The following is a 9,106-nucleotide window of genomic DNA, read 5'->3' as shown; positions in this document are numbered from 1 at the left end:
TTTAGGAAACATAAGATCATTTCCTATATTGATGTAGATTCCCACATTTAATTGGAAATTAGATCATTCTAGAAAAGGGAAATAAATCACTTCCAAATGCTATTTAAGTCTACCTTAAGTAGATGATTAAATCAACTTTAGAGAGCAATTTATTCTACCTTGCAAAAGAGAGAAAGTTAAAGGATATTTGTTCCCCTTCCCATAGCAATCTTCTATACTTGCCAGTGCAAAGGATCGTCTTTCATTGCTTTCTTCATCTTCATGTCGCACCAAGGTAAGAATAAATTAATTTTCCTTGTCTTCGTAATTTTTTGGAGCCCTAGAGCTTCAAATTTAGCTTGACGGGGGTCGAGGATGTGTGAAAAATGGTTGGAAGGGCCATGACATTGTTGCCATGGGTGGTAGGGTGCGGCAGCGGCTCGGCTTGGGCCGAGGGTTGGCACCGTGAGCCTAGGGCTCGGCACGTGGCTAGCTTGGGCCAGGGTATTGAGGTGCTTGGGTCTGGGTCGTTGTGCTTGGGCCCGTGTTGGAAAAAGGAATGCAGGCTTGGGCCTCTTTCTTGGGTTAGCTTGAGGATAGCTAGGCTTTGACCCATGCAAGAAGTGAGAGAGGAAGGCGCAATGGCGCTAACCCTTCTGTAATTAGGTTGGGTTGTGAGGCCTGCTGGCTAAGAGAGAGATGGACCAAGCTGTAGGGCTTGGCGCAGTTGCTAGGCTCATGAAGTTTTGGGTCATAGAGCCTGGTGTGCTGATTGTTTTTAACTGTCTAACGATTCTTCCTTGTATCTTTGTAGAATTTCTTCGAGTATGTCATCTTCAAGCCGTAAGAGTGACGATGATACACCGCTGTTGTATCACCAAGGCGAGTTTTTGAGTAAAGTGGGTTATTTCAAGGCTGCTCTCTTCAAAATTAGCTCTGATGACTCGTTTAGAGATTTCTTTGAGGCATATAGGCACGCCATTTGGTCTGGGGTACGTGTGAAGCGTGTCAAGAAAGGTAGCAGCTGTGAGCCATATAATTGGGCTCAGAGAGCCATCAAGTTTCACCCCTACTACTTTGTGTTAGGATTTACTTTTCCCATGCCGTATGTCTTCTAAGAAGTGCTTTGCTCCATGAAGTGTGCCCCCGCTCAATGTTCTCTAAATGAGGTCCGTGTGATGGTGGGATTCCTTAATCTAAGCCAATTCTTTGACTTGGATCTGACCGTAAAAAATTCTGGTACTTCTTTGACATAGGCCATATTGATGGAGTTGGGCAGCTGCGATTCCACCATAGGCTCTTCGATCATTCGAGCAAGGGAGATCATGACTGGGCTAAGGAGACTTTGGAGATAAGTGGAGAGTGTGAGTCTGATTCTTCCCTTAAGCTGCGCGTTTCGACGATTTTCATCACCGGTAAGCAGACTGCTTTGTGCTTTTGCTGAGTTGCTATCTGATTTATTGATTGTCTTCCCTTACTTATGTAGATTCAGAATTCGGCTCAACTTCCAAGACTTCTCCAGATATGAAGAAGGTGCATGTTACTTTTGGTATCCCCGTTGAGTATCGTGAATGACGTTGGCTGCTTAGTCCTCTTTGTCGGGAGAAATGTGGGCTGCCCCCGAGAAAGGAGATAAAGTGGATCAAGGAGGATGCATTAGCTTGTCCGATCGTTGTCGTGGAGCTTGTAGTAATTAAAGGTGGAAAGAAGATATTTTCCTCCACTGCTTGTGAGGGTCCTCTTGCTGCCAATAGGCTTGTGATTGATTTAACTTCTTCCAAGGGGAAGAAAGATGAGGCTGCTAGATCTGAGCCGGTGACTCTTGCCATGCCGAAGGTAGCTAGTATGATTGCTGATATAATTACTCAGCGTAGAGGTTATGTTGTGCCCCCAGTGCTGAAATCTGTGCCAAGACATCCGTTGGGAGCTAAGTTTGTTCACATTTGAAGAGGCTTGCTACTATGAAGAGCTATAAAAGCTGGACTCCACTGTTAAAGTGGCTCCAAGGCCCATTCCTTTTGTTACTGAGACTAGTTCACCTGCTGAGAAAGATGAGACTTCTCATATAGGCAATTGTGAGAAATCCACCAAGCCTGTTTCTGGAGAGGCTGTTGAGATCTGTGCATTTTTGAAGCCATATCTGCTTGAAGACATGAACGCGTATGCTAAGCTTGTTGATAGCGTTAGAGGGGTTATTTGCCTAAGTTCATTTGTGAAGCATATGACCTAGTATAGAAGGACTGCTCTGCTTGCTATGATGCAGAAAACGGCGATTCTGGCAGCCGGATCTATGTTCCTTAACCAAGAGGATTCCAAGGCTACCAATGAGATGGCAAAGACTATGGCGGTTGAAACTTATTATTCTACCGAGATGATCAAGAGGTTGGAGTTTAAGCTCGTTGTTTTAAAGAGGTCCAATATCTCTGCCCCACTTCTTTGCAGCTTGAGACCGCTTTCCAGGAGATCGTTGACTTGAAGACTAGGCCTTGACGCAGTTTAAGTTAAGTATGAAAGTGTAGAGAAGGAGATTGGATGTTACATACCTCAGATTCAAGATCTTAAGCGTGCTATTTCTGAGCTTCGTTTTGCTGCTTGCGCAAAGGATGAAGAGTTGATTGCTGCTTATAATCAAGTGATCCATTTCAAGAAGGTTTTCGATAAGCTTGAACCCTAAATGTTGGAACTCTAAGGTCCACTAAAGATAAAAAACAATTTGAAGAAGGAAGTGGATAAGTTGCAGCACGTCCGTGTTGGTCTGCTCGAGGAGAACGAGCAACTAAAGGGTTCGAGGCTGGGCTCGAGGCTTTGCTTGTTCAAAGTCAGGCCGATTTCTACAAGTTGGGTTATGTAGATCATCTCTTTGGCAGGCCGTCTAACTTTGAGTTTGCTGGGAAAGACTTCGAGACATTCTCTATTTCTCCGGAAGACTTGCATGCCTTTACTTTTGAGGCTTCCATTGTGAAGTAGTCAGAGAAGTTGGTGCCCAAGCTGAAGGAGCCGGGAGTTAAGCGCTGGATGATGCCACTGCTGAAAGTGTGGCGATCGAGTAGTTGTGGGATGTCCAAGTTGCTGAAAAGTAGTATTCTAAGTAGCCTTTAGGATTTTCTTTGTTTTTCTTGTTGCTTTTTTCTTTGCTTGAACTCCTTCAGCCTTTGGTATTTGTTTATCAATTTAGCTAAAAAATTTAATAAACTTGTTTCCTTCGATTTTCTTCATCTTTGCTTCTTTTGTTTACGCCCAACCTTTGACCTTTAGACCAACGACAGACGTGCTGCTTTTCTATAAGCAGACAGGCCCATGTAGCCTATGCAGTCGTAAGTGTTGGTGTAGAACTTTTGCAAAGTTGTTAGCCATAGGGTTGGCAGCTGGACTTCTTACTTACAGAAGCACACGAGTCCGCGTGACCACTTGGCTGTTAACCTTGGCTTTCTTCAATCCTTTGACCTGTGTGGCCTGCATCACAACATACTAAAGGTTTTTGGATCATGAAATTCGCTAATCTTTTGTAAGTACACGGTTGTATGGAATTCCGTAAGCAAAAAGGTCCAAGAGAACTCCTTGCTCTTTATGTAACCAATTTCGTGGGTTGCGTAACAAGTATCACAACACTTTAGGAATTAGTGTAGATCTAAATGATCATTTTACACTTGGCAGAGGTGAAGCTTATCGATTGCGTAGCATGTCGACAGTAGATAGAGCTTCGTATATGCACGCTAACTGTTTAACCTTTCACAAAAATGTCCGGTTGTATAAGTTTAGCCCAACTTACTGCTCGAAGGGCAAGCCGTAAACAATTTTTTGGAAACTGTAAGCTACCTTAGTGTACTCGATACCAACTTTAAGGTTCCAGGGCAGCCGTCCATGGGGCATACTGTGTAATGTGCCTCATCTGTCTCTAAGGCCCGATTCCTCACATATTAGGCTAAGAGACCAAAAATCCTTCAATTAGCTAAGCCTTGAAAAAGACCATTGTGGCTACTTCTAGGAATCATGGTGCAAGCCATCGTGCACCTAGTTATTCTAGGGCAGCCTGACTTATCCACGTCTGGATATTCGAACTGTATAGTTTATCCTTCCGCATCGGAGAGCAAACCCATATGGGTGTTAGGGAATTGGTTGACCCTCTAGCATTGGAGAGCATGGTTGGTCCCTAGCGGGGTGCAATTCATAAGATAAGTCCCTAAGAAGGGCACAGTCTTCTTTTGAAGTACATGAGTGATCAGTTGTTGTAAGCATACAGCCGAGCCAAGTTGTAAATTACTTCTAAATTCTTCATTGAAAAATGAGTGAAACGAGTGAAATCCTAACTGTAAGGTTGGAACTACATAATAAGTGGATAGTCCTCGGCTTGCGAGGTGGTGCCCATCGAGCTGCTTGAGTTTTCAGGCTTTGATGTAATGGGAGGCCACGCATGGTACTTCCTCGGATTGTAAGCGTTCCACTGCTTTTCGATCTCTTTGTCGTTCATGGTGGCGAGGGTGTAACTACCCTTGCTACCTACTTTGCTAATCTTGTACAGACTTTTCCAGATGGGATCCATCTTTTTGGAACATTCTCTGTGGGTAGTGATGAAGGCTTTTCTTATGACTAGATCTCTGGACTTGAATTGCCTGATCTTGGCCCTTTTGTTATAGTTGGAAAAAAGCTGCTGCTGGTAAGTTGCGATGTGGGTGAAGACTTTCTCGCGTTTCTGCTCTGTCAGATCTAAGTTTGTGGCCATCTTCTTTTTGTTCTGCTCGATGCTTGGCAGTAAAGTGCTGGTACTTGGTACGATGACATTGGGAAGAATGATTACTTCTGAACCAAATGCCAAAGAGAAATGAGTCTTACTGGTTGCTCGTAGTTTGGTTGTGTGATACGCCCATAGACATCCGGGAAGTTTGTTTGGCCATTTTTCCTTCTTGTTGGAGAGGGATTTCTTAAGGCAGTCTAGAATCGTCTTGTTAAATGCTTAGGCCTACCCATTGCCTTGGGGATACCTTGTCATGGACACGTGCTACTTGATGCCATACTTCTGGAAGAACTTCGCCAAATCTTTGCTTACAAATTATGGGCCGTTGTTTGTGACGATGGATTAAGGGATGCCAAATCGAAAAATGATGTTCCTCCATATGAAGTGCTCTATGTCCGTCTGAGTTATGGTTGTCTTGGGCTCTACTTCCACCCATTTGGTGAAGTAGTTAGTTGCCACGATCATCATGCTTCTGCCCCTAGTAGTGGGCTGCATTGGCCTTACCAAGTCGATTGACCACTGCATGAACGGCCAAAGACTCGTCTGCAGATGTAGTTCACTGGCATGTAGTGTTGGTACTGGCTTGTAACATTGGCAGCAGTAGCATTTTTGTACTAACTCCTTAGCGTCTTGATGCATAGTAGGTTAGTAGTAGCATATGTTAAGAGCTTTCTGTGCTAATGATCTGTATCCAGAATGATTTCCACAAACGCCTTCATGGATTGAACTTAAAACCTTTAGGTCGTTAGGAGACGCTAAGCAGTAGAAATGTGGTCCAGTGTAAGATCTTTGAACGAGAATACCGTTCCACATGTAATAACGTGCTGCCTTTGTTTAGAGCTTCCTAAACTCTAATATTTCCATAAGGAGTGTACCTTTGACCAGGTAGTCTATAATGAAATCTTGCCAGTTATGAGTTGTACTAACCTGTGACACTTTGGCTGCTGGCTCCGTCTCTATGCTTCGTTTGTCTAGATATTCCACTTGAATATAGCGTTTGAGTTGATGGCCGAGGGCTCAACCTAGGTCGGTTAGCACGTCCGCGTGGGCGTTGTTTACCTGAGGAACTTGAGTGAGGGTGTAAGTCTGAAACTCCTCAAGTTATTTTTGTACCTTCTTTAGGTATTGTGCCATCTTCGAATGTTTTACTGTGTACTCCCCAATAGTCTGGCTGGTGATTAGTTAGGAATCAGAATGAATTGCAGGCTTTTTCACCGCCAAGTCTTTTACCATTTGGAGGCTTGCTAGTAGGGCTTCGTACTCTACTTCGTTGTTGGATGCTTTGAAGCCTAGAGTGATTTCCTACTCGAGCATCGAACCATCTGGGGTGACAAGGACCGTGCCTGCTTTCGAGCCCTTGTAGTTGGATGCACTGTCGACATGCAAATGCCAGAAGTCTCATCAGGTGAAGCAGGCATGGCTAGGGTGTGCTTGGTTGCCTCCGGGGCATCGTTGGGTCGCTCTGCTGTGTCGACTAGGCTAGGCGTGAATTCTGTTATGAAGTCTGCCAAGGCTTAGACCTTTATCGTCGTACGAGGTCAGAAAATTAAGTCATATTGGCCAAGTTCCAAAGCCTATTTCATTACTTATTGAGAAGCATCTGGACCATGTAGGATTGATCGTAGAGGACACTGAGTCATGACGAAGACTGTATGAGCTTGAAAATATGGTTTGAGCTTCTGAGCCGCAATAACTAGCACCAAAATTAATTTCTCGATCTTCTGATATCTAATTTTCGCATCAAGAAGAGCTTTAGAAGTGTAAAATATCAGCAGTTGGGCCCCCAACTCTTCATGTATGAGGGCAGAAGTCACTGCTACTTTTGAGATTGCAAAGTAGATGTATAAGTTTTCCATTATTTCCAGCTTGGATAGTAAATGAGGTGATTTGATATACTTCTTCAGGTATTGGAAAGCTCTTTCGCACTCATCATCCCATTTGTCTTGTTATGCCCTCTTGATTACTTTGTAAAAAGGCTTGCATAGAGGAAGCGGTTGAGTGTAACTGCTCGTCCGGTCAAGCTTTGGATCTCATTCAAGGTAGTTGGAGACTTTATCTTTATGATTGCTCGAATCTGCTTGGGATGTGCTTCGATTACTCATTGGGTTACTAGGTACCCTAAGAATCTGCCTGAGGATACTCCGAATGTGCATTTGGCGGGATTGAGCTTCATCTTGTACTTTCTAAGGATGTCGAAAGTTTATGCCAAGTTGCTGATGTGGTCTGATCGCTGCTTTCCCTTCACCATGATTTCGTCGACGTAGACCTCCATGGTTACTCCAATTTGCTTATTGAACATCATGTTTACTAGTAGTTGGTAAGTGGCTCCAGCGTTCTTAAGGCAAAAAGGCATGACCTTGTAGCAATAAGTGCCTCGCTCAATCATGAACATGGTTTTCTTATTGTCGAACTCGTGTATGGCTATTTGGTTGTAGCCAAAGTATGCATTTAAAAAACCGAGCAGCTGGTTCCCGAAAGTTGAATCTACTCGTAGATCGATTCGGGAAACTGGATATGGATCATTCGGGCATACTTTGTTGAGGTCGGTGTAGTCCATGCAAACCCTTAATTTTCTATTCTTTTTCTTCATTACTAGCACGATGTTGGCAAGCCATGCTGAGTGTGCTACCTCTTATATGAATCCAACCTTCAATAGCTTGTTGATTTCCGCTTCGATGATCGCCAATCGTTTGGGTGTGAAATTTCTTCTTTTTTGGATTACTGGTTTGGCAGTGGGGTCAATGTGCAGCTTGTGGCAAGCTATCTCGAGGTCGATGCCAGGCATGTAGGAAGGTGACCATGCGAAGGCGTCATGATTTTCCTTAAAGAAAGCCATGAGTTCCTCATTTTCTTTTGGGCTCAATTGTGAGCTGATTTTAGCAGTCTTCTCCGGCTGCTGAGGATCAAGAATGATGTGCTCAGCATTTCTTTAGGTTTCCATTTTTCTCGTCTGTTGGCATATTGATTTGGACACCATTTTCTTGATCCGTTTGTTGTAATTACTATTGGGTAACTTTATCGTCCTTTGGACCTCGGTAGCCTCTACGGGGGTAAATGTCTTCCTTTTTTACTCATTCAGTACTTGCACAGTGCATCATTGAGATGTGGCCCGGTCAGACTTAATTTGTCTAATTCCTTCTCCTAGGATGCGGAATCGGATATTTTGATACTTGACGAAGGTTACGGTGTCCAGCTTTATCAGCCAAGGTTGCCCTAGAATCCTATTATAGGGAGACAGGTTGCTTACTATCGTGAACATTTGCTTTGAGACAACTAGCGGTGTTCTCACATCAAGTGTAATGTTGTCGATAACAGTCGAGATGTGTTCGTTGAATCCAATGATTACCTCTGCTCGGCGTATGATTGTGTTTTCTAGGCCCATTTTTTGAATTACTTATAGCTGCAGTAGGTTGACCGCACTTCCAATGTCAACCATTATTCTGACGACTATAGCGTGGACTAGTTGAACATATATTACTAATGCGTCATCGTGTGGAAAGTCGACGCCTTTGGCATCTTACTCGGTGAAGCCAACAATAGGTCCAGGTGAAGTGTTGACTGCCTAGATCTATGAGACTAGTAAAGTTTGTTAGATCTTCCTCTTCTTGGAGTTGTTGGTGGCTTCCAAGTGCTTGAATTCGGTGAAGATGCCAAAGATCCGGATTGTCTTAGTCGGTGGCTCTTTTTCAGCGTCTGCGTTTCTTCTAGGATACGTAACTGGCTTGTCCAAGTATCTGTCGACCTTGCCTTCTTTCACCAACTTCTCTAGGTAGTTCCTCCAAGTGTAACAGTCGTCGGTTGTGTGACCGGGACCTCGATGGAATGCGTTGTACTTGGTGTGGTCCAATTTGTAGGTATTTCCCTTTGATTGCTTTGCCAGCTTGAACCATGGTTCATTCTTGATGTCACTGAGGATTTGGTAGATCGGGATCGAGAACTTAGAGTAGTTCTTCGGCGTCGGCCTCCTTTAGTTGGGGATTGATCCTTGCGCTTGGTCTCCTGCCTGGTTTTGTTATTGCACTGTTTCCTGTCCTATTTCTTTTAAGCTACTGGCGATTCTCTTCGAGGCTGCTCAGGTGCCTTGTCTTCTTGTCGAGCCTCGTCTCAAAGTGTATGTTTCTTTGCTAGAGTTAGATACTCTTTCATGATCAATTCTCCGAATAGTGGGTGGTCTCCTTGGAGTCATTTTTGGAAGGCTGCACTACCTATCGAGTCGTTGCATCCAACTATCTTTGCCTTTTCAGCTTTAAACCTCTTCACATAGTCGGGAAGCGACTCCTTTGGGTTCTTCTTGATGTTGAACAAATGGTCGGATTTCTTCTTGATCGAGCAGTAAAATGAATACTTTTTGGTCAAAACCAAAGAAAGCTTATCGAAACTCCGGATGGATTGTGG

This window comes from Malus sylvestris, chromosome 12, assembly GCF_916048215.2.
Source record: "Malus sylvestris chromosome 12, drMalSylv7.2, whole genome shotgun sequence".
Classification (NCBI taxonomy): Eukaryota; Viridiplantae; Streptophyta; class Magnoliopsida; order Rosales; family Rosaceae; genus Malus; species Malus sylvestris.
This window is presented reverse-complemented; position numbering follows the sequence as displayed.